The 26,460-nt window shown below is 39.4% G+C and overlaps 9 non-coding genes across 9 annotated transcripts; all 9 read left to right on the top strand.

Annotated features, from left to right (window-relative positions):
- Window positions 1-1,166: 1,166 nt before the first annotated feature.
- Window positions 1,167-1,248, top strand: TRNAS-GCU (transfer RNA serine (anticodon GCU)). The gene has a single exon. It is a non-coding gene; the product is annotated as a tRNA-Ser (tRNA).
- A 2,564-nt stretch (window positions 1,249-3,812) lies between these two features.
- TRNAS-GCU (transfer RNA serine (anticodon GCU)) lies at window positions 3,813-3,894 on the top strand. Its single transcript has one exon. It is a non-coding gene; the product is annotated as a tRNA-Ser (tRNA).
- Window positions 3,895-6,458: 2,564 nt separating this feature from the next.
- TRNAS-GCU (transfer RNA serine (anticodon GCU)) lies at window positions 6,459-6,540 on the top strand. Its single transcript has one exon. It is a non-coding gene; the product is annotated as a tRNA-Ser (tRNA).
- A 2,564-nt stretch (window positions 6,541-9,104) lies between these two features.
- Window positions 9,105-9,186, top strand: TRNAS-GCU (transfer RNA serine (anticodon GCU)). The gene has a single exon. It is a non-coding gene; the product is annotated as a tRNA-Ser (tRNA).
- A 2,564-nt stretch (window positions 9,187-11,750) lies between these two features.
- TRNAS-GCU (transfer RNA serine (anticodon GCU)) lies at window positions 11,751-11,832 on the top strand. Its single transcript has one exon. It is a non-coding gene; the product is annotated as a tRNA-Ser (tRNA).
- Window positions 11,833-14,396: 2,564 nt separating this feature from the next.
- On the top strand, window positions 14,397-14,478 carry TRNAS-GCU (transfer RNA serine (anticodon GCU)). The gene has a single exon. It is a non-coding gene; the product is annotated as a tRNA-Ser (tRNA).
- Window positions 14,479-17,042: 2,564 nt separating this feature from the next.
- Window positions 17,043-17,124, top strand: TRNAS-GCU (transfer RNA serine (anticodon GCU)). Its single transcript has one exon. It is a non-coding gene; the product is annotated as a tRNA-Ser (tRNA).
- Window positions 17,125-21,821: 4,697 nt separating this feature from the next.
- Window positions 21,822-21,903, top strand: TRNAS-GCU (transfer RNA serine (anticodon GCU)). The gene has a single exon. It is a non-coding gene; the product is annotated as a tRNA-Ser (tRNA).
- A 2,565-nt stretch (window positions 21,904-24,468) lies between these two features.
- Window positions 24,469-24,550, top strand: TRNAS-GCU (transfer RNA serine (anticodon GCU)). Its single transcript has one exon. It is a non-coding gene; the product is annotated as a tRNA-Ser (tRNA).
- Window positions 24,551-26,460: the final 1,910 nt, after the last annotated feature.

Here is a 26,460-nt window from a genome sequence, read left to right as displayed (position 1 = left end):
TGAGTTCTTGCTTTTTTGAATCACGCACTACTGAGACTTTGCTAAGTTGGTTCTTATTAATGATGTGTTAATACTGAGTGAATATTCTCCATGCATTGATTAATTGCATTTCTAATTGCAAATCTGAAGAGTTACTAATGAGATGAATTGCCGATGAGATTAACAGAAATGACTTTAGATTGTAACCAATAGGGAAATAAGTATCCTAACACTTAACTAAATTGGTGTTTTTATTCATGACTGAAAGTCATGGTGTGTTCACTTTATTGACTCTCATTAAAGGTTATTGATTAGCATGATGATTAGTTATTGCGATTGTTGTTGAGATATTGATCCATTGATTTGTGATGCCAAAAGACATCTCGTACTGGGAAGTCCCCGAACGTAGTCCAAAAGGTTCATCGACCTAGGCGTGTCTCCTTGTAAGTTTACTTATCAAGGCCGTGATGCGCTATCACTAATAAAAAGTCATCTGATCTGTTGCTGCTGAGTCATCGTCAACGAAAACCACCAAGATATTACTTCAATGTGGTGTAATTACGACTGCCTGAGTTTTATGCGTTACGTGAGCAGTCGGACAGCAATTTATTTAGCTCAAAAATATTTCTTGTTGATGCACGTACGTTTTTAAACTGAAGTGTCAAAGCTGTAGCGGCAATACTCCCAGTTTAGGCGGTTTTATAAACTAAGTTTTACTTTCTTCCACTTAAAACGTTTTGCAGAACAATGCACATTAAATGGGAAGGCAGTTTTCCTTATTTGTGTACTATTTGCTGCCTAATGTTGACATGTAAGCACCCCAACAATGAATGACACCTAGAGACTCGAAAGCACCATACCAGTAAAATATTTGTATGAAATTGCACTTTAAATCCACGTACAACTGAAATAAAGCAATCTTAGCTCATTTGAGGGTAGTGTGACAGTAGATCACCTATGGATGGAACACGTTTGGAATGTATAATTTTCATGATTCCATTACATATATGATATAAATTCAAGCTGAAGTAGGGAAGGACAACAAGGTCATTTAGAGCAAAGCTGAAGACAACAAGTTGCCATAACAATCTGTAAATATATGCTCTTTATTATGTGTGGACAACTATCACCTCATAGAACACATTTCGGCTACTATATTTTTTCCTCCTGAAAGCTGACCTTTACACGATAAGGTGGCCGAGTGGTTAAGGCGATGGACTGCTAATCCTTTGTGCTCTGCATGTGTGGGTTCAAATCCCACCCTTGTCGGTTTATTATTGTGTGTTTACTTTTTAATATGCGGTATGTCTGGTTTAACCCTATTTTATGTGAAAGTTAAATTACGTATCCCATGGTATTTCGGACAGTACAATGCCTCGGTTTGGAAACACCGCTCAGGTGAGCACTGTGCTTAGGCATTACTGTAAACAGCGCCGGCCGGGTTCTGTGCATGAATCACAAATTCTTTCCTCAGGCGGAGGGTTGTTAAGTTGGGGGACGTAGAAGTTTGCAATATATTGTGTAATGAAACTGCATGGAAAATGTGTTAATGTAGAAATAATGCACACGTTTAAAATGTGCCCACGGGGAGTGGCTACCAATGTATACGAAGACTAATGAAAGTTATTAATGCTGAATTAATTATGTACTGATGTTTTGAACTTGTATTAACATATCAAAATTGGAGTTATGTATTAGGAGTTTGTACATTAAGCACTAGGCCTTAGTTTAGCGAGGGTCTGGGCCTACATGCCTGGTCTCATATTAAACTGTGTTTTTCTAACGTGCAATGTGCTGTTTTCCCGAAGGACACGAAACTGTACTTTTCCAGAAGCTAGAGATGTGTGTAGCTGTAGTAAATTCTTTCTCATGGGACCCGACTTGCTCAAGGAGACATTCTTGCTGAATGCAACAGTGTAATTCGTAACAGGTGCAAGGTTGCCTGGAGTAGGAGAAAACAATGGAACTACTGACTGGTGCGTAAAGTGTAACTTTTCTTACCTGACATTCCAACCGATGAAGACGTCAATAACATGGGCCAATCAACGACATGTGAACTATGGTTTGTGGAAAATTCTGGTGAAATGCGTGAATAATTATTGGACAGAGATAACGATGCACAAATTATTATCCAACGAGGAATTAGGAGTACATTAGACAGTTTTGATTAAACATATGACCTGAGCAGAAATCAGCTATTTATTGGACATTCCACTCCAACCCATTCTTTGCCATTCTACTGAGCCATTTAGGCCATTTCCTTTGAGACTTTGCCGTTTGTTCGTCCTGATACTCTAAACCACCCTTTACTTATTCCTTACCTGATACTCATATCTCCTCTATATGAGGGGAGTTCTTGTTCCTCAGCTATGCAATACAGAGGCTTTGCCCTGTCCTATCTTTGCTGATGGTGAAAACGACTGATGCCCTGAGGACAAAGACTGACGCTGTTTGCTGATCCGTTGGATGGGTAACTATCTGATGAAAATTTTAATTGTCGGCTTGCCTTTTCTTTCTCGGTACCAACTGCTCTTTGATAGAGGCCATAGTTAGATGTTTTCCAAATTTGTGTTTGCTAAATTGTTTTGCATGAAGCCCAACATGCTGATTCTAATTTGAGGTTAGTTAAGGTGTTCACTAAAATCTGACGCAAATAGACAAATTACTGAGTTCTTGCTTTTTTGAATCATGCACTACTGAGACTTTGCTAAGTTGGTTCTTATTAATGATGTGTTAATACTGAGTGAATATTCTCCATGCATTGATTAATTGCATTTCTAATTGCAAATCTGAAGAGTTACTAATGAGATGAATTGCTGATGAGATTAACAGAAATGACTTTAGATTGTAACCAATAGGGAAATAAGTATCCTAACACTTAACTAAATTGGTGTTTTTATTCAGGACTGAAAGGTCCTGGTGTGTTCACTTTATTGACTCTCATTAAAGGTTATTGATTAGCATGATGATTAGTTATTGCGATTGTTGTTGAGATATTGATCCATTGATTTGTGATGCCAAAAGACATCTCGTACTGGGAAGTCCCTGAACGTAGTCCAAAAGGTTCATCGACCTAGGCGTGTCTCCTTGTAAGTTTACTTATCAAGGCCGTGATGCGCTATCACTAATAAAAAGTCATCTGATCTGTTGCTGCTGAGTCATCATCAATGAAAACCACCAAGATATAACTTCAATGTGGTGTAATTACGACTGCCTCAGTTTTATGCGTTACGTGAGCAGTCGGACAGCAATTTATTTAGCGCAAAAATATTTCTTGTTGATGCACGTACGTTTTTAAACTGAAGTGTCAAAGCTGTAGCGGCAATACTCCCAGTTTAGGCGGTTTTATGAACTAAGTTTTACTTTCTCCTACTTAAAATGTTTTGCAGAACAATGCACATTAAATGGGAAGGCAGTTTTCCTTATTTGTGTACTATTTGCTGCCTAATGTTGACATGTAAGCACCCCAACAATGAATGACACCTAGAGACTCGAAAGCACCATACCAGTAAAATATTTGTATGAAATTGCACTTTAAATCCACGTACAACTGAAATAAAGCAATCTTAGCTCATTTGAGGGTAGTGTGACAGTAGATCACCTATGGATGGAACACGTTTGGAATGTATAATTTTCATGATTCCATTACATATATGATATAAATTCAAGCTGAAGTAGGGAAGGACAACAAGGTCATTTAGAGCAAAGCTGAAGACAACAAGTTGCCATAACAATCTGTAAATATATGCTCTTTATTATGTGTGGACAACTATCACCTCATAGAACACATTTCGGCTACTATATTTTTTCCTCCTGAAAGCTGACCTTTACACGATAAGGTGGCCGAGTGGTTAAGGCGATGGACTGCTAATCCTTTGTGCTCTGCATGTGTGGGTTCAAATCCCACCCTTGTCGGTTTATTATTGTGTGTTTACTTTTTAATATGCGGTATGTCTGGTTTAACCCTATTTTATGTGAAAGTTAAATTACGTATCCCATGGTATTTCGGACAGTACAATGCCTCGGTTTGGAAACACCGCTCAGGTGAGCACTGTGCTTAGGCATTACTGTAAACAGCGCCGGCCGGGTTCTGTGCATGAATCACAAATTCTTTCCTCAGGCGGAGGGTTGTTAAGTTGGGGGACGTAGAAGTTTGCAATATATTGTGTAATGAAACTGCATGGAAAATGTGTTAATGTAGAAATAATGCACACGTTTAAAATGTGCCCACGGGGAGTGGCTACCAATGTATACGAAGACTAATGAAAGTTATTAATGCTGAATTAATTATGTACTGATGTTTTGAACTTGTATTAACATATCAAAATTGGAGTTATGTATTAGGAGTTTGTACATTAAGCACTAGGCCTTAGTTTAGCGAGGGTCTGGGCCTACATGCCTGGTCTCATATTAAACTGTGTTTTTCTAACGTGCAATGTGCTGTTTTCCCGAAGGACACGAAACTGTACTTTTCCAGAAGCTAGAGATGTGTGTAGCTGTAGTAAATTCTTTCTCATGGGACCCGACTTGCTCAAGGAGACATTCTTGCTGAATGCAACAGTGTAATTCGTAACAGGTGCAAGGTTGCCTGGAGTAGGAGAAAACAATGGAACTACTGACTGGTGCGTAAAGTGTAACTTTTCTTACCTGACATTCCAACCGATGAAGACGTCAATAACATGGGCCAATCAACGACATGTGAACTATGGTTTGTGGAAAATTCTGGTGAAATGCGTGAATAATTATAGGACAGAGATAACGATGCACAAATTATTATCCAACGAGGAATTAGGAGTACATTAGACAGTTTTGATTAAACATATGACCTGAGCAGAAATCAGCTATTTATTGGACATTCCACTCCAACCCATTCTTTGCCATTCTACTGAGCCATTTAGGCCATTTCCTTTGAGACTTTGCCGTTTGTTCGTCCTGATACTCTAAACCACCCTTTACTTATTCCTTACCTGATACTCATATCTCCTCTATATGAGGGGAGTTCTTGTTCCTCAGCTATGCAATACAGAGGCTTTGCCCTGTCCTATCTTTGCTGATGGTGAAAACGACTGATGCCCTGAGGACAAAGACTGACGCTGTTTGCTGATCCGTTGGATGGGTAACTATCTGATGAAAATTTTAATTGTCGGCTTGCCTTTTCTTTCTCGGTACCAACTGCTCTTTGATAGAGGCCATAGTTAGATGTTTTCCAAATTTGTGTTTGCTAAATTGTTTTGCATGAAGCCCAACATGCTGATTCTAATTTGAGGTTAGTTAAGGTGTTCACTAAAATCTGACGCAAATAGACAAATTACTGAGTTCTTGCTTTTTTGAATCATGCACTACTGAGACTTTGCTAAGTTGGTTCTTATTAATGATGTGTTAATACTGAGTGAATATTCTCCATGCATTGATTAATTGCATTTCTTATTGCAAATCTGAAGAGTTACTAATGAGATGAATTGCTGATGAGATTAACAGAAATGACTTTAGATTGTAACCAATAGGGAAATAAGTATCCTAACACTTAACTAAATTGATGTTTTTATTCAGGACTGAAAGGTCCTGGTGTGTTCACTTTATTGACTCTCATTAAAGGTTATTGATTAGCATGATGATTAGTTATTGCGATTGTTGTTGAGATATTGATCCATTGATTTGTGATGCCAAAAGACATCTCGTACTGGGAAGTCCCTGAACGTAGTCCAAAAGGTTCATCGACCTAGGCGTGTCTCCTTGTAAGTTTACTTATCAAGGCCGTGATGCGCTATCACTAATAAAAAGTCATCTGATCTGTTGCTGCTGAGTCATCATCAATGAAAACCACCAAGATATAACTTCAATGTGGTGTAATTACGACTGCCTCAGTTTTATGCGTTACGTGAGCAGTCGGACAGCAATTTATTTAGCGCAAAAATATTTCTTGTTGATGCACGTACGTTTTTAAACTGAAGTGTCAAAGCTGTAGCGGCAATACTCCCAGTTTAGGCGGTTTTATGAACTAAGTTTTACTTTCTCCTACTTAAAATGTTTTGCAGAACAATGCACATTAAATGGGAAGGCAGTTTCACTTCTTTGTAAACTATTTGCTGCCTAATGTTGACATGTAAGCACCCCAACAATGAATGACACCTAGAGACTCGAAAGCACCATACCAGTAAAATATTTGTATGAAATTGCACTTTAAATCCACGTACAACTGAAATAAAGCAATCTTAGCTCATTTGAGGGTAGTGTGACAGTAGATCACATATGGATAGAACACGTTTGGAATGTGTAATTTTCATGATTCCATTACATATATCATATAAATTCAAGCTGAAGTAGGGAAGGACAACAAGGTCATTTAGAGCAAAGCTGAAGACAACAAGTTGCCATAACAATCTGTAAATATATGCTCTTTATTATGTGTGGACAACTATCACCTCATAGAACACATTTCGGCTACTATATTTTTTCCTCCTGAAAGCTGACCTTTACACGATAAGGTGGCCGAGTGGTTAAGGCGATGGACTGCTAATCCTTTGTGCTCTGCATGTGTGGGTTCAAATCCCACCCTTGTCGGTTTATTATTGTGTGTTTACTTTTTAATATGCGGTATGTCTGGTTTAACCCTATTTTATGTGAAAGTTAAATTACGTATCCCATGGTATTTCGGACAGTACAATGCCTCGGTTTGGAAACACCGCTCAGGTGAGCACTGTGCTTAGGCATTACTGTAAACAGCGCCGGCCGGGTTCTGTGCATGAATCACAAATTCTTTCCTCAGGCGGAGGGTTGTTAAGTTGGGGGACGTAGAAGTTTGCAATATATTGTATAATGAAACTGCATGGAAAATGTGTTAATGTAGAAATAATGCACACGTTTAAAATGTGCCCACGGGGAGTGGCTACCAATGTATACGAAGACTAATGAAAGTTATTAATGCTGAATTAATTATGTACTGATGTTTTGAACTTGTATTAACATATCAAAATTGGAGTTATGTATTAGGAGTTTGTACATTAAGCACTAGGCCTTAGTTTAGCGAGGGTCTGGGCCTACATGCCTGGTCTCATATTAAACTGTGTTTTTCTAACGTGCAATGTGCTGTTTTCCCGAAGGACACGAAACTGTACTTTTCCAGAAGCTAGAGATGTGTGTAGCTGTAGTAAATTCTTTCTCATGGGACCCGACTTGCTCAAGGAGACATTCTTGCTGAATGCAACAGTGTAATTCGTAACAGGTGCAAGGTTGCCTGGAGTAGGAGAAAACAATGGAACTACTGACTGGTGCGTAAAGTGTAACTTTTCTTACCTGACATTCCAACCGATGAAGACATCAATAACATGGGCCAATCAACGACATGTGATCTATGGTTTGTGGAAAATTCTGGAGAAATGCGTGAATAATTATTGGACAGAGATAACGATGCACAAATTATTATACAACGAGGAATTAGGAGTAAATTAGACCGTTTTGATTTAACCATATGAACTGAGCAGAAATCAGCTATTTATTGGACATTCCACTCCAACCCATTCTTTGCCATTCTACTGAGCCATTTAGGCCATTTCCTTTGAGGCTTTGCCGTTTGTTCGTCCTGATACTCTAAACCACCCTTTCCTTATTCCTTACCTGATACTCATATCTCCTCTATATGAGGGGAGTTCTTGTTCCTCAGCTATGCAATACAGAGGCTTTGCCCTCTCCTATCTTTGCTGATGGTGAAAACGACTGATGCCCTGAGGACAAAGACTGACGCTGTTTGCTGATCCGTTGGATGGGTAACTATCTGATGAAAATTGTAATTGTCGGCTTGCCTTTTCTTTCTCAGTACCAACTGCTCTTTAATAGAGGCCATAGTTAGATGTTTTCCAAATTTGTGTTTGCTAAATTGTTTTGCATGAAGCCCAACATGCTGATTCTAATTTGAGGTTAGTTAAGGTGTTCACTAAAATCTGACGCAAATAGACAAATTACTGAGTTCTTGCTTTTTTGAATCACGCACTACTGAGACTTTGCTAAGTTGGTTCTTATTAATGATGTGTTAATACTGAGTGAATATTCTCCATGCATTGATTAATTGCATTTCTAATTGCAAATCTGAAGAGTTACTAATGAGATGAATTGCCGATGAGATTAACAGAAATGACTTTAGATTGTAACCAATAGGGAAATAAGTATCCTAACACTTAACTAAATTGGTGTTTTTATTCATGACTGAAAGTCATGGTGTGTTCACTTTATTGACTCTCATTAAAGGTTATTGATTAGCATGATGATTAGTTATTGCGATTGTTGTTGAGATATTGATCCATTGATTTGTGATGCCAAAAGACATCTCGTACTGGGAAGTCCCCGAACGTAGTCCAAAAGGTTCATCGACCTAGGCGTGTCTCCTTGTAAGTTTACTTATCAAGGCCGTGATGCGCTATCACTAATAAAAAGTCATCTGATCTGTTGCTGCTGAGTCATCGTCAACGAAAACCACCAAGATATTACTTCAATGTGGTGTAATTACGACTGCCTGAGTTTTATGCGTTACGTGAGCAGTCGGACAGCAATTTATTTAGCTCAAAAATATTTCTTGTTGATGCACGTACGTTTTTAAACTGAAGTGTCAAAGCTGTAGCGGCAATACTCCCAGTTTAGGCGGTTTTATAAACTAAGTTTTACTTTCTTCCACTTAAAACGTTTTGCAGAACAATGCACATTAAATGGGAAGGCAGTTTTCCTTATTTGTGTACTATTTGCTGCCTAATGTTGACATGTAAGCACCCCAACAATGAATGACACCTAGAGACTCGAAAGCACCATACCAGTAAAATATTTGTATGAAATTGCACTTTAAATCCACGTACAACTGAAATAAAGCAATCTTAGCTCATTTGAGGGTAGTGTGACAGTAGATCACCTATGGATGGAACACGTTTGGAATGTATAATTTTCATGATTCCATTACATATATGATATAAATTCAAGCTGAAGTAGGGAAGGACAACAAGGTCATTTAGAGCAAAGCTGAAGACAACAAGTTGCCATAACAATCTGTAAATATATGCTCTTTATTATGTGTGGACAACTATCACCTCATAGAACACATTTCGGCTACTATATTTTTTCCTCCTGAAAGCTGACCTTTACACGATAAGGTGGCCGAGTGGTTAAGGCGATGGACTGCTAATCCTTTGTGCTCTGCATGTGTGGGTTCAAATCCCACCCTTGTCGGTTTATTATTGTGTGTTTACTTTTTAATATGCGGTATGTCTGGTTTAACCCTATTTTATGTGAAAGTTAAATTACGTATCCCATGGTATTTCGGACAGTACAATGCCTCGGTTTGGAAACACCGCTCAGGTGAGCACTGTGCTTAGGCATTACTGTAAACAGCGCCGGCCGGGTTCTGTGCATGAATCACAAATTCTTTCCTCAGGCGGAGGGTTGTTAAGTTGGGGGACGTAGAAGTTTGCAATATATTGTGTAATGAAACTGCATGGAAAATGTGTTAATGTAGAAATAATGCACACGTTTAAAATGTGCCCACGGGGAGTGGCTACCAATGTATACGAAGACTAATGAAAGTTATTAATGCTGAATTAATTATGTACTGATGTTTTGAACTTGTATTAACATATCAAAATTGGAGTTATGTATTAGGAGTTTGTACATTAAGCACTAGGCCTTAGTTTAGCGAGGGTCTGGGCCTACATGCCTGGTCTCATATTAAACTGTGTTTTTCTAACGTGCAATGTGCTGTTTTCCCGAAGGACACGAAACTGTACTTTTCCAGAAGCTAGAGATGTGTGTAGCTGTAGTAAATTCTTTCTCATGGGACCCGACTTGCTCAAGGAGACATTCTTGCTGAATGCAACAGTGTAATTCGTAACAGGTGCAAGGTTGCCTGGAGTAGGAGAAAACAATGGAACTACTGACTGGTGCGTAAAGTGTAACTTTTCTTACCTGACATTCCAACCGATGAAGACGTCAATAACATGGGCCAATCAACGACATGTGAACTATGGTTTGTGGAAAATTCTGGTGAAATGCGTGAATAATTATTGGACAGAGATAACGATGCACAAATTATTATCCAACGAGGAATTAGGAGTACATTAGACAGTTTTGATTAAACATATGACCTGAGCAGAAATCAGCTATTTATTGGACATTCCACTCCAACCCATTCTTTGCCATTCTACTGAGCCATTTAGGCCATTTCCTTTGAGACTTTGCCGTTTGTTCGTCCTGATACTCTAAACCACCCTTTACTTATTCCTTACCTGATACTCATATCTCCTCTATATGAGGGGAGTTCTTGTTCCTCAGCTATGCAATACAGAGGCTTTGCCCTGTCCTATCTTTGCTGATGGTGAAAACGACTGATGCCCTGAGGACAAAGACTGACGCTGTTTGCTGATCCGTTGGATGGGTAACTATCTGATGAAAATTTTAATTGTCGGCTTGCCTTTTCTTTCTCGGTACCAACTGCTCTTTGATAGAGGCCATAGTTAGATGTTTTCCAAATTTGTGTTTGCTAAATTGTTTTGCATGAAGCCCAACATGCTGATTCTAATTTGAGGTTAGTTAAGGTGTTCACTAAAATCTGACGCAAATAGACAAATTACTGAGTTCTTGCTTTTTTGAATCATGCACTACTGAGACTTTGCTAAGTTGGTTCTTATTAATGATGTGTTAATACTGAGTGAATATTCTCCATGCATTGATTAATTGCATTTCTAATTGCAAATCTGAAGAGTTACTAATGAGATGAATTGCTGATGAGATTAACAGAAATGACTTTAGATTGTAACCAATAGGGAAATAAGTATCCTAACACTTAACTAAATTGGTGTTTTTATTCAGGACTGAAAGGTCCTGGTGTGTTCACTTTATTGACTCTCATTAAAGGTTATTGATTAGCATGATGATTAGTTATTGCGATTGTTGTTGAGATATTGATCCATTGATTTGTGATGCCAAAAGACATCTCGTACTGGGAAGTCCCTGAACGTAGTCCAAAAGGTTCATCGACCTAGGCGTGTCTCCTTGTAAGTTTACTTATCAAGGCCGTGATGCGCTATCACTAATAAAAAGTCATCTGATCTGTTGCTGCTGAGTCATCATCAATGAAAACCACCAAGATATAACTTCAATGTGGTGTAATTACGACTGCCTCAGTTTTATGCGTTACGTGAGCAGTCGGACAGCAATTTATTTAGCGCAAAAATATTTCTTGTTGATGCACGTACGTTTTTAAACTGAAGTGTCAAAGCTGTAGCGGCAATACTCCCAGTTTAGGCGGTTTTATGAACTAAGTTTTACTTTCTCCTACTTAAAATGTTTTGCAGAACAATGCACATTAAATGGGAAGGCAGTTTTCCTTATTTGTGTACTATTTGCTGCCTAATGTTGACATGTAAGCACCCCAACAATGAATGACACCTAGAGACTCGAAAGCACCATACCAGTAAAATATTTGTATGAAATTGCACTTTAAATCCACGTACAACTGAAATAAAGCAATCTTAGCTCATTTGAGGGTAGTGTGACAGTAGATCACCTATGGATGGAACACGTTTGGAATGTATAATTTTCATGATTCCATTACATATATGATATAAATTCAAGCTGAAGTAGGGAAGGACAACAAGGTCATTTAGAGCAAAGCTGAAGACAACAAGTTGCCATAACAATCTGTAAATATATGCTCTTTATTATGTGTGGACAACTATCACCTCATAGAACACATTTCGGCTACTATATTTTTTCCTCCTGAAAGCTGACCTTTACACGATAAGGTGGCCGAGTGGTTAAGGCGATGGACTGCTAATCCTTTGTGCTCTGCATGTGTGGGTTCAAATCCCACCCTTGTCGGTTTATTATTGTGTGTTTACTTTTTAATATGCGGTATGTCTGGTTTAACCCTATTTTATGTGAAAGTTAAATTACGTATCCCATGGTATTTCGGACAGTACAATGCCTCGGTTTGGAAACACCGCTCAGGTGAGCACTGTGCTTAGGCATTACTGTAAACAGCGCCGGCCGGGTTCTGTGCATGAATCACAAATTCTTTCCTCAGGCGGAGGGTTGTTAAGTTGGGGGACGTAGAAGTTTGCAATATATTGTGTAATGAAACTGCATGGAAAATGTGTTAATGTAGAAATAATGCACACGTTTAAAATGTGCCCACGGGGAGTGGCTACCAATGTATACGAAGACTAATGAAAGTTATTAATGCTGAATTAATTATGTACTGATGTTTTGAACTTGTATTAACATATCAAAATTGGAGTTATGTATTAGGAGTTTGTACATTAAGCACTAGGCCTTAGTTTAGCGAGGGTCTGGGCCTACATGCCTGGTCTCATATTAAACTGTGTTTTTCTAACGTGCAATGTGCTGTTTTCCCGAAGGACACGAAACTGTACTTTTCCAGAAGCTAGAGATGTGTGTAGCTGTAGTAAATTCTTTCTCATGGGACCCGACTTGCTCAAGGAGACATTCTTGCTGAATGCAACAGTGTAATTCGTAACAGGTGCAAGGTTGCCTGGAGTAGGAGAAAACAATGGAACTACTGACTGGTGCGTAAAGTGTAACTTTTCTTACCTGACATTCCAACCGATGAAGACGTCAATAACATGGGCCAATCAACGACATGTGAACTATGGTTTGTGGAAAATTCTGGTGAAATGCGTGAATAATTATTGGACAGAGATAACGATGCACAAATTATTATCCAACGAGGAATTAGGAGTACATTAGACAGTTTTGATTAAACATATGACCTGAGCAGAAATCAGCTATTTATTGGACATTCCACTCCAACCCATTCTTTGCCATTCTACTGAGCCATTTAGGCCATTTCCTTTGAGACTTTGCCGTTTGTTCGTCCTGATACTCTAAACCACCCTTTACTTATTCCTTACCTGATACTCATATCTCCTCTATATGAGGGGAGTTCTTGTTCCTCAGCTATGCAATACAGAGGCTTTGCCCTGTCCTATCTTTGCTGATGGTGAAAACGACTGATGCCCTGAGGACAAAGACTGACGCTGTTTGCTGATCCGTTGGATGGGTAACTATCTGATGAAAATTTTAATTGTCGGCTTGCCTTTTCTTTCTCGGTACCAACTGCTCTTTGATAGAGGCCATAGTTAGATGTTTTCCAAATTTGTGTTTGCTAAATTGTTTTGCATGAAGCCCAACATGCTGATTCTAATTTGAGGTTAGTTAAGGTGTTCACTAAAATCTGACGCAAATAGACAAATTACTGAGTTCTTGCTTTTTTGAATCATGCACTACTGAGACTTTGCTAAGTTGGTTCTTATTAATGATGTGTTAATACTGAGTGAATATTCTCCATGCATTGATTAATTGCATTTCTTATTGCAAATCTGAAGAGTTACTAATGAGATGAATTGCTGATGAGATTAACAGAAATGACTTTAGATTGTAACCAATAGGGAAATAAGTATCCTAACACTTAACTAAATTGGTGTTTTTATTCAGGACTGAAAGGTCCTGGTGTGTTCACTTTATTGACTCTCATTAAAGGTTATTGATTAGCATGATGATTAGTTATTGCGATTGTTGTTGAGATATTGATCCATTGATTTGTGATGCCAAAAGACATCTCGTACTGGGAAGTCCCTGAACGTAGTCCAAAAGGTTCATCGACCTAGGCGTGTCTCCTTGTAAGTTTACTTATCAAGGCCGTGATGCGCTATCACTAATAAAAAGTCATCTGATCTGTTGCTGCTGAGTCATCATCAATGAAAACCACCAAGATATAACTTCAATGTGGTGTAATTACGACTGCCTCAGTTTTATGCGTTACGTGAGCAGTCGGACAGCAATTTATTTAGCGCAAAAATATTTCTTGTTGATGCACGTACGTTTTTAAACTGAAGTGTCAAAGCTGTAGCGGCAATACTCCCAGTTTAGGCGGTTTTATGAACTAAGTTTTACTTTCTCCTACTTAAAATGTTTTGCAGAACAATGCACATTAAATGGGAAGGCAGTTTCACTTCTTTGTAAACTATTTGCTGCCTAATGTTGACATGTAAGCACCCCAACAATGAATGACACCTAGAGACTCGAAAGCACCATACCAGTAAAATATTTGTATGAAATTGCACTTTAAATCCACGTACAACTGAAATAAAGCAATCTTAGCTCATTTGAGGGTAGTGTGACAGTAGATCACATATGGATAGAACACGTTTGGAATGTGTAATTTTCATGATTCCATTACATATATCATATAAATTCAAGCTGAAGTAGGGAAGGACAACAAGGTCATTTAGAGCAAAGCTGAAGACAACAAGTTGCCATAACAATCTGTAAATATATGCTCTTTATTATGTGTGGACAACTATCACCTCATAGAACACATTTCGGCTACTATATTTTTTCCTCCTGAAAGCTGACCTTTACACGATAAGGTGGCCGAGTGGTTAAGGCGATGGACTGCTAATCCTTTGTGCTCTGCATGTGTGGGTTCAAATCCCACCCTTGTCGGTTTATTATTGTGTGTTTACTTTTTAATATGCGGTATGTCTGGTTTAACCCTATTTTATGTGAAAGTTAAATTACGTATCCCATGGTATTTCGGACAGTACAATGCCTCGGTTTGGAAACACCGCTCAGGTGAGCACTGTGCTTAGGCATTACTGTAAACAGCGCCGGCCGGGTTCTGTGCATGAATCACAAATTCTTTCCTCAGGCGGAGGGTTGTTAAGTTGGGGGACGTAGAAGTTTGCAATATATTGTATAATGAAACTGCATGGAAAATGTGTTAATGTAGAAATAATGCACACGTTTAAAATGTGCCCACGGGGAGTGGCTACCAATGTATACGAAGACTAATGAAAGTTATTAATGCTGAATTAATTATGTACTGATGTTTTGAACTTGTATTAACATATCAAAATTGGAGTTATGTATTAGGAGTTTGTACATTAAGCACTAGGCCTTAGTTTAGCGAGGGTCTGGGCCTACATGCCTGGTCTCATATTAAACTGTGTTTTTCTAACGTGCAATGTGCTGTTTTCCCGAAGGACACGAAACTGTACTTTTCCAGAAGCTAGAGATGTGTGTAGCTGTAGTAAATTCTTTCTCATGGGACCCGACTTGCTCAAGGAGACATTCTTGCTGAATGCAACAGTGTAATTCGTAACAGGTGCAAGGTTGCCTGGAGTAGGAGAAAACAATGGAACTACTGACTGGTGCGTAAAGTGTAACTTTTCTTACCTGACATTCCAACCGATGAAGACATCAATAACATGGGCCAATCAACGACATGTGATCTATGGTTTGTGGAAAATTCTGGAGAAATGCGTGAATAATTATTGGACAGAGATAACGATGCACAAATTATTATACAACGAGGAATTAGGAGTAAATTAGACCGTTTTGATTTAACCATATGAACTGAGCAGAAATCAGCTATTTATTGGACATTCCACTCCAACCCATTCTTTGCCATTCTACTGAGCCATTTAGGCCATTTCCTTTGAGGCTTTGCCGTTTGTTCGTCCTGATACTCTAAACCACCCTTTCCTTATTCCTTACCTGATACTCATATCTCCTCTATATGAGGGGAGTTCTTGTTCCTCAGCTATGCAATACAGAGGCTTTGCCCTCTCCTATCTTTGCTGATGGTGAAAACGACTGATGCCCTGAGGACAAAGACTGACGCTGTTTGCTGATCCGTTGGATGGGTAACTATCTGATGAAAATTGTAATTGTCGGCTTGCCTTTTCTTTCTCAGTACCAACTGCTCTTTAATAGAGGCCATAGTTAGATGTTTTCCAAATTTGTGTTTGCTAAATTGTTTTGCATGAAGCCCAACATGCTGATTCTAATTTGAGGTTAGTTAAGGTGTTCACTAAAATCTGACGCAAATAGACAAATTACTGAGTTCTTGCTTTTTTGAATCACGCACTACTGAGACTTTGCTAAGTTGGTTCTTATTAATGATGTGTTAATACTGAGTGAATATTCTCCATGCATTGATTAATTGCATTTCTAATTGCAAATCTGAAGAGTTACTAATGAGATGAATTGCCGATGAGATTAACAGAAATGACTTTAGATTGTAACCAATAGGGAAATAAGTATCCTAACACTTAACTAAATTGGTGTTTTTATTCATGACTGAAAGTCATGGTGTGTTCACTTTATTGACTCTCATTAAAGGTTATTGATTAGCATGATGATTAGTTATTGCGATTGTTGTTGAGATATTGATCCATTGATTTGTGATGCCAAAAGACATCTCGTACTGGGAAGTCCCCGAACGTAGTCCAAAAGGTTCATCGACCTAGGCGTGTCTCCTTGTAAGTTTACTTATCAAGGCCGTGATGCGCTATCACTAATAAAAAGTCATCTGATCTGTTGCTGCTGAGTCATCGTCAACGAAAACCACCAAGATATTACTTCAATGTGGTGTAATTACGACTGCCTGAGTTTTATGCGTTACGTGAGCAGTCGGACAGCAATTTATTTAGCTCAAAAATATTTCTTGTTGATGCACGTACGTTTTTAAACTGAAGTGTCAAAGCTGTAGCGGCAATACTCCCAGTTTAGGCGGTTTTATAAACTAAGTTTTACTTTCTTCCACTTAAAACGTTTTGCAGAACAATGCACATTAAATGGGAAGGCAGTTTTCCTTATTTGTGTACTATTTGCTGCCTAATGTTGACATGTAAGCACCCCAACAATGAATGACACCTAGAGACTCGAAAGCACCATACCAGTAAAATATTTGTATGAAATTGCACTTTAAATCCACGTACAACTGAAATAAAGCAATCTTAGCTCATTTGAGGGTAGTGTGACAGTAGATCACCTATGGATGGAACACGTTTGGAATGTATAATTTTCATGATTCCATTACATATATGATATAAATTCAAGCTGAAGTAGGGAAGGACAACAAGGTCATTTAGAGCAAAGCTGAAGACAACAAGTTGCCATAACAATCTGTAAATATATGCTCTTTATTATGTGTGGACAACTATCACCTCATAGAACACATTTCGGCTACTATATTTTTTCCTCCTGAAAGCTGACCTTTACACGATAAGGTGGCCGAGTGGTTAAGGCGATGGACTGCTAATCCTTTGTGCTCTGCATGTGTGGGTTCAAATCCCACCCTTGTCGGTTTATTATTGTGTGTTTACTTTTTAATATGCGGTATGTCTGGTTTAACCCTATTTTATGTGAAAGTTAAATTACGTATCCCATGGTATTTCGGACAGTACAATGCCTCGGTTTGGAAACACCGCTCAGGTGAGCACTGTGCTTAGGCATTACTGTAAACAGCGCCGGCCGGGTTCTGTGCATGAATCACAAATTCTTTCCTCAGGCGGAGGGTTGTTAAGTTGGGGGACGTAGAAGTTTGCAATATATTGTGTAATGAAACTGCATGGAAAATGTGTTAATGTAGAAATAATGCACACGTTTAAAATGTGCCCACGGGGAGTGGCTACCAATGTATACGAAGACTAATGAAAGTTATTAATGCTGAATTAATTATGTACTGATGTTTTGAACTTGTATTAACATATCAAAATTGGAGTTATGTATTAGGAGTTTGTACATTAAGCACTAGGCCTTAGTTTAGCGAGGGTCTGGGCCTACATGCCTGGTCTCATATTAAACTGTGTTTTTCTAACGTGCAATGTGCTGTTTTCCCGAAGGACACGAAACTGTACTTTTCCAGAAGCTAGAGATGTGTGTAGCTGTAGTAAATTCTTTCTCATGGGACCCGACTTGCTCAAGGAGACATTCTTGCTGAATGCAACAGTGTAATTCGTAACAGGTGCAAGGTTGCCTGGAGTAGGAGAAAACAATGGAACTACTGACTGGTGCGTAAAGTGTAACTTTTCTTACCTGACATTCCAACCGATGAAGACGTCAATAACATGGGCCAATCAACGACATGTGAACTATGGTTTGTGGAAAATTCTGGTGAAATGCGTGAATAATTATTGGACAGAGATAACGATGCACAAATTATTATCCAACGAGGAATTAGGAGTACATTAGACAGTTTTGATTAAACATATGACCTGAGCAGAAATCAGCTATTTATTGGACATTCCACTCCAACCCATTCTTTGCCATTCTACTGAGCCATTTAGGCCATTTCCTTTGAGACTTTGCCGTTTGTTCGTCCTGATACTCTAAACCACCCTTTACTTATTCCTTACCTGATACTCATATCTCCTCTATATGAGGGGAGTTCTTGTTCCTCAGCTATGCAATACAGAGGCTTTGCCCTGTCCTATCTTTGCTGATGGTGAAAACGACTGATGCCCTGAGGACAAAGACTGACGCTGTTTGCTGATCCGTTGGATGGGTAACTATCTGATGAAAATTTTAATTGTCGGCTTGCCTTTTCTTTCTCGGTACCAACTGCTCTTTGATAGAGGCCATAGTTAGATGTTTTCCAAATTTGTGTTTGCTAAATTGTTTTGCATGAAGCCCAACATGCTGATTCTAATTTGAGGTTAGTTAAGGTGTTCACTAAAATCTGACGCAAATAGACAAATTACTGAGTTCTTGCTTTTTTGAATCATGCACTACTGAGACTTTGCTAAGTTGGTTCTTATTAATGATGTGTTAATACTGAGTGTTGGACTTTTGCTTATGCAGGGTCATCCCCAGTCTTTTTTCGCCTCCTGCCTCCTATTTTTGTCTGACATGTTGCTGTTGGCTTTTCAACTCTGAGCACTTTACCACTGCTAACCAGTGCTAAAGTGCATATGCTCTCCTGTTTAAATTGTATGTAAGTGGTTTATCCATGATTGGCATATTTGAATTACTAGTAAGCCCCTAGTAATGTGCACTAGAGGTGCCAGGGCCTGTAAATCAAATGCTACTAGTGGGCCTGCAGCACTGGTTGTGCCACCCACATAAGTAGCTCTGTAATCATGTCTCAGACCTGCCACTGCAGTGTCTGTATGTGTATTTTTACCCTGTAAATTCGACTTGGCAAGTGTACCCACTTGCCAGGCCTAAACCTTCCCTTTCCTTACATGTAAGGCACCCCTAAGGTAGGCCCTAGGTAGCCCCAAGGGCAGGGTGCAGTGTATGGATAAGGTAGGACATATAGTAATGTGGTTTATATGTCCTAACAGTGAAATACTGCCAATTTCGTTTTCACTGTTGCAAGGTCTGTCTCTCTCTCATAGGATAATATGGGGGCTACCTTTAAATATGATTAAAGTGTAGATTCCCCTAGAGAGTAGATGGACCTGTGGAGTTTGGGATCCCTGAACTCACAATTTAAAAATACATCTTTTAGTAAAGTTGATTTTGAGATTGTGCGTTTGGAAATGCCACTTTTAGAAAGTGAGCATTTTCTTGCTTAAACCATTCTGTGACTCTGCCTGGTTTGTGGATTCCCTGTCTGGGTCAGTTTGACAGTTGGGTTGTTTTTCACCTCACACCAGACAGTGACACAAAGGGAGCTGGGGTGTGATCTGCATTTCCTGATTAGCCATCTCTGCTAGGAGGGAGGGGTGGAGTGGTCACTCTCATCTGAAAGGACTGTGCCTGCCTCTGACAATGCTGTCTCCAGCCCCCTGGTGTGTGTCTGAGGCCTTGCCTGGGCAAGGCAGGATTTCACAAGAAGGTGTGAGTCCCCTTTGAAGGAAGGTGACTTCAAAGACTAAAATGGGTATAAGAAGGGCACCCAAACTTACAAACTTCAGAAACACTTCTGGAATCAAGAGGAACCTCTGCCTGGAGAAGAGCTGATCGCTGAGGAACAAGTGCTGCCCTGCCTGTGACTGTGCTTTGTGGAGCTTTCCTGCAGTGCTGCTTCTGCCTGAGTAAGAGGGCAAAGACTGGACTTTGTGTGCCTTCCATCTTGAAGAAGAAATCTCCAAGGGCTTGATGTAGAGCTTGCCTCCTGTTGTTGAAGTCTCAGGGATAGCAAAGACTTCTTCCTGCCAGCACCTGGAGTCTCTGGAGAGACCCCTACTCTGCTCTGTGGTGCCCTTCCAGTTCCTGGGACCCTGAAAGGAGAGGCTGGCAGCCTAAGGACAAAAATACACGCACCGAGCACCGTGCGGAGAAAAGATCGACGCGAATCCGATCGCGGCTGAGAAAACGACGCGACGCCGGTTCCGCAGCTGAGAAACGACGCCGCAGGAAACGCGACCGAAAAACCGACGCCCGGAGCAGGAGAAACGACGCGCAGCATCGCTGACGGAGGCTGAGAGATCGCACCCTGCGCCGCGGGACTTTCGGATCGTCGTGTGGCTGGCTTTTTCAACGCGCACCGCCGTGCCGAGTTGTTTTCGACGCACACAGCCGTGCAGGGTTACTTTCGACGCACACCGCCCGTGCGGGGTTATTTTTGACGCAAACCAGGTACATTTTCACGCTAGCAGCGCTAGTGTGGTGTTACAACTACCTAAAGACTCTTTTTATTTTAAACCTTTAAAAAATCATAACTTGACTTGTGTATGTTGGATTTTTTGTCGTTTTGGTCTTTGTTTTGTCTAGATAAATATTTCCTATTTTTCTAAACTGGTGTTGTGTCATTTTGTAGTGTTTTCATTAAGTTACTGTGTGTGTTGGTACAAATACTTTACGCCCAGCACTCTGAGGTTAAGCCTACTGCTCTGCCAAGCTACCAAGGGGGTAAGCAGGGGTTAGCTGAGGGTGATTCTCTTTTATCCTAAGTAGAGTGAGGGTCCTTGCTTGAACAGGGGGTAACCTGACTGTCAACCAGAGACCCCATTTCTAACACTGAGTGAATATTCTCCATGCATTGATTAATTGCATTTCTAATTGCAAATCTGAAGAGTTACTAATGAGATGAATTGCCGATGAGATTAACAGAAATGACTTTAGATTGTAACTAATAGGGAAATAAGTATCCTAACACTTAACTAAATTGGTGTTTTTATTCATGACTGAAAGGTCATGGTGTGTTCACTTTATTGACTCTCATTAAAGGTTATTGATTAGTATGATGATTAGTTATTGCGATTGTTGTTGAGATATTGATCCATTGATTTGTGATGCCAAAAGACATCTCGTACTGGGAAGTCCCCGAACGTAGTCCAAAAGGATCATCGACCTAGGCGTGTCTCCTTGTAAGTTTACTTATCAAGGCTGTGGTGCGCTATCACTAATAAAAAGTCATCTGATCTGTTGCTGCTGAGTCATCGTCAACGAAAACCAATAAGATATTACTTCAATGTGGTGTAATTACGACTGCCTCAGTTTTATGCGTTACGTGAGCAGTCGGACAGCAATTTATTTAGCGCAAAAATATTTCTTGTTGATGCACGTACGTTTTTAAACTGAAGTGTCAAAGCTGTAGCGGCAATACTCCCAGTTTAGGCGGTTTTATAAACTAAGTTTTACTTTCTCCTACTTAAAACGTTTTGCAGAACAATGCACATTAAATGGGAAGGCAGTTTTCCTTATTTGTGTACTATTTGCTGCCTAATGTTGACATGTAAGCACCCCAACAATGAATGACACCTAGAGACTCGAAAGCACCATACCAGTAAAATATGTGTATGAAATTGCACTTTAAATCCACGTACAACTGAAATAAAGCAATCTTAGCTCATTTGAGGGTAGTGTGACAGTAGATCACATATGGATAGAACACGTTTGGAATGTGTAATTTTCATGATTCCATCACATATATCATATAAATTCAAGCTGAAGTAGGGAAGGACAACAAGGTCATTTAGAGCAAAGCTGAAGACAACGAGTTGCCATAACAATCTGTAAATATATGCTGTTTATTATGTGTGGACAACTATCACCTCATAGAACACATTTCGGCTACTATATTTTTTCCTCCTGAAAACTGACCTTTACATGACAAGGTGGCCGAGTGGTTAAGGCGATGGACTGCTAATCCATTGTGCTCTGCATGCGTGGGTTCGAATCCCACCCTTGTCGGTTTATTATTGTGTGTTTACTTTTTAATATGCGGTATGTCTGGTTTAACCCTATTTTATGTGAAAGTTAAATTACGTATCCCATGGTATTTCCGACAGTACAATGCCTCGGTTTGGAAACACCGCTCAGGTGAGCACTGTGCTTAGGCATTACTGTAAACAGCGCCGGCCGGGTTCTGTGCATGAATCACAAATTCTTTCCTCAGGCGGAGGGTTGTTAAGTTGGGGGACGTAGAAGTTTGCAATATATTGTGTAATGAAACTGCATAGAAAATGTGTTAATGTAGAAATAATGCACGCGTTTGAAATGTGCCCACGGGGAGTGGCTACCAATGTATACGAAGACTAATGAAAGTTATTAATGCTGAATTAATTATGTACTGATGTTTTGAACTTGTATTCACATATCAAAATTGGAGTTATGTATTAGGAGTTTGTACATTAAGCACTAGGCCTTAGTTTAGCGAGGGTCTGGGCCTACATGCCTGGTCTCATATTAAACTGTGTTTTTCTAACGTGCAATGTGCTGTTGTCCTGAAGGACACAAAACTGTCCTTTTCCAGAAGCTAGAGATGTGTGTAGCTGTAGTAAATTCTTTCTCATGGGACCCGACTTGCTCAAGGAGACATTCTTGCTGAATGCAACAGTGTAATTCGTAACAGGTGCAAGGTTGCCTGGAGTAGGAGAAAACAATGGAACTACTGACTGGTGCGTAAAGTGTAACTTTTCTTACCTGACATTCCAACCGATGAAGACGTCAATAACATGGGCCAATCAACGACATGTGAACTATGGTTTGTGGAAAATTCTGGTGAAATGCGTGAATAATTATTGGACAGAGATAACGATGCACAAATTATTATCCAACGAGGAATTAGTAGTAAATTAGACCATTTTGATTTAACCATATGACCTGAGCAGAAATCAGCTATTTATTGGACATTCCACTCCAACCCATTCTTTGCCATTCTACTGAGCCATTTAGGCCATTTCCTTTGAGACTTTGCCGTTTGTTCGTCCTGATACTCTAAACCACCCTTTACTTATTCCTTACCTGATACTCATATCTCCTCTATATGAGGGGAGTTCTTGTTCCTCAGCTATGCAATACAGAGGCTTTGCCCTGTCCTATCTTTGCTGATGGTGAAAACAACTGATGCCCTGAGGACAAAGACTGACGCTGTTTGCTGATCCGTTGGATGGGTAACTATCTGATGAAAATTGTAATTGTCGGCTTGCCTTTTCTTTCTCGGTACCAACTGCTCTTTGATAGAGGCCATAGTTAGATGTTTTCCAAATTTGTGTTTGCTAAATTGTTTTGCATGAAGCCCAACATGCTGATGCTAATTTGAGGTTAGTTAAGGTGTTCACTAAAATCTGACGCAAATAGACAAATTACTGAGTTCTTGCTTTTTTGAATCATGCACTACTGAGACTTTGCTAAGTTGGTTCTTATTAATGATGTGTTAATACTGAGTGAATATTCTCCATGCATTGATTAATTGCATTTCTAATTGCAAATCTGAAGAGTTACTAATGAGATGAATTGCCGATGAGATTAACAGAAATGACTTTAGATTGTAACTAATAGGGAAATAAGTATCCTAACACTTAACTAAATTGGTGTTTTTATTCATGACTGAAAGGTCATGGTGTGTTCACTTTATTGACTCTCATTAAAGGTTATTGATTAGTATGATGATTAGTTATTGCGATTGTTGTTGAGATATTGATCCATTGATTTGTGATGCCAAAAGACATCTCGTACTGGGAAGTCTCTGAACGTAGTCCAAAAGGTTCATCGACCTAGGCGTGTCTCCTTGTAAGTTTACTTATCAAGGCTGTGGTGCGCTATCACTAATAAAAAGTCATCTGATCTGTTGCTGCTGAGTCATAGTCAACGAAAACCAATAAGATATTACTTCAATGTGGTGTAATTACGACTGCCTCAGTTTTATGCGTTACGTGAGCAGTCGGACAGCAATTTATTTAGCGCAAAAATATTTCTTGTTGATGCACGTACGTTTTTAAACTGAAGTGTCAAAGCTGTAGCGGCAATACTCCCAGTTTAGGCGGTTTTATAAACTAAGTTTTACTTTCTCCTACTTAAAACGTTTTGCAGAACAATGCACATTAAATGGGAAGGCAGTTTTCCTTATTTGTGTACTATTTGCTGCCTAATGTTGACATGTAAGCACCCCAACAATGAATGACACCTAGAGACTCGAAAGCACCATACCAGTAAAATATGTGTATGAAATTGCACTTTAAATCCACGTACAACTGAAATAAAGCAATCTTAGCTCATTTGAGGGTAGTGTGACAGTAGATCACATATGGATAGAACACGTTTGGAATGTGTAATTTTCATGATTCCATCACATATATCATATAAATTCAAGCTGAAGTAGGGAAGGACAACAAGGTCATTTAGAGCAAAGCTGAAGACAACGAGTTGCCATAACAATCTGTAAATATATGCTGTTTATTATGTGTGGACAACTATCACCTCATAGAACTCATTTCGGCTACTATATTTTTTCCTCCTGAAAACTGACCTTTACATGACAAGGTGGCCGAGTGGTTAAGGCGATGGACTGCTAATCCATTGTGCTCTGCATGCGTGGGTTCGAATCCCACCCTTGTCGGTTTATTATTGTGTGTTTACTTTTTAATATGCGGTATGTCTGGTTTAACCCTATTTTATGTGAAAGTTAAATTACGTATCCCATGGTATTTCCGACAGTACAATGCCTCGGTTTGGAAACACCGCTCAGGTGAGCACTGTGCTTAGGCATTACTGTAAACAGCGCCGGCCGGGTTCTGTGCATGAATCACAAATTCTTTCCTCAGGCGGAGGGTTGTTAAGTTGGGGGACGTAGAAGTTTGCAATATATTGTGTAATGAAACTGCATAGAAAATGTGTTAATGTAGAAATAATGCACGCGTTTAAAATGTGCCCACGGGGAGTGGCTACCAATGTATACGAAGACTAATGAAAGTTATTAATGCTGAATTAATTATGTACTGATGTTTTGAACTTGTATTAACATATCAAAATTGGAGTTATGTATTAGGAGTTTGTACATTAAGCACTAGGCCTTAGTTTAGCGAGGGTCTGGGCCTACATGCCTGGTCTCATATTAAACTGTGTTTTTCTAACGTGCAATGTGCTGTTTTCCTGAAGGACACGAAACTGTACTTTTCCAGAAGCTAGAGATGTGTGTAGCTGTAGTAAATTCTTTCTCATGGGACCCGACTTGCTCAAGGAGACATTCTTGCTGAATGCAACAGTGTAATTCGTAACAGGTGCAAGGTTGCCTGGAGTAGGAGAAAACAATGGAACTACTGACTGGTGCGTAAAGTGTAACTTTTCTTACCTGACATTTCAACCGATGAAGACGTCAATAACATGGGCCAATCAACGACATGTGAACTATGGTTTGTGGAAAATTCTGGTGAAATGCGTGAATAATTATTGGACAGAGATAACGATGCACAAATTATTATCCAACGAGGAATTAGGAGTAAATTAGACCATTTTGATTTAACCATATGACCTGAGCAGAAATCAGCTATTTATTGGACATTCCACTCCAACCCATTCTTTGCCATTCTACTGAGCCATTTAGGCCATTTCCTTTGAGACTTTGCCGTTTGTTCGTCCTGATACTCTAAACCACCCTTTACTTATTCCTTACCTGATACTCATATCTCCTCTATATGAGGGGAGTTCTTGTTCCTCAGCTATGCAATACAGAGGCTTTGCCCTGTCCTATCTTTGCTGATGGTGAAAACAACTGATGCCCTGAGGACAAAGACTGACGCTGTTTGCTGATCCGTTGGATGGGTAACTATCTGATGAAAATTGTAATTGTCGGCTTGCCTTTTCTTTCTCGGTACCAACTGCTCTTTGATAGAGGCCATAGTTAGATGTTTTCCAAATTTGTGTTTGCTAAATTGTTTTGCATGAAGCCCAACATGCTGATGCTAATTTGAGGTTAGTTAAGGTGTTCACTAAAATCTGACGCAAATAGACAAATTACTGAGTTCTTGCTTTTTTGAATCATGCACTACTGAGACTTTGCTAAGTTGGTTCTTATTAATGATGTGTTAATACTGAGTGAATATTCTCCATGCATTGATTAATTGCATTTCTAATTGCAAATCTGAAGAGTTACTAATGAGATGAATTGCCGATGAGATTAACAGAAATGACTTTAGATTGTAACTAATAGGGAAATAAGTATCCTAACACTTAACTAAATTGGTGTTTTTATTCATGACTGAAAGGTCATGGTGTGTTCACTTTATTGACTCTCATTAAAGGTTATTGATTAGTATGATGATTAGTTATTGCGATTGTTGTTGAGATATTGATCCATTGATTTGTGATGCCAAAAGACATCTCGTACTGGGAACTCCCCGAACGTAGTCCAAAAGGTTCATCGACCTAGGCGTGTCTCCTTGTAAGTTTACTTATCAAGGCTGTGATGCGCTATCACTAATAAAAAGTCATCTGATCTGTTGCTGCTGAGTCATCGTCAACGAAAACCAC

Source organism: Pleurodeles waltl, chromosome 12, assembly GCF_031143425.1.
Source record: "Pleurodeles waltl isolate 20211129_DDA chromosome 12, aPleWal1.hap1.20221129, whole genome shotgun sequence".
Taxonomy (NCBI): Eukaryota; Metazoa; Chordata; class Amphibia; order Caudata; family Salamandridae; genus Pleurodeles; species Pleurodeles waltl.
This window is presented reverse-complemented; position numbering and strand designations above follow the sequence as displayed.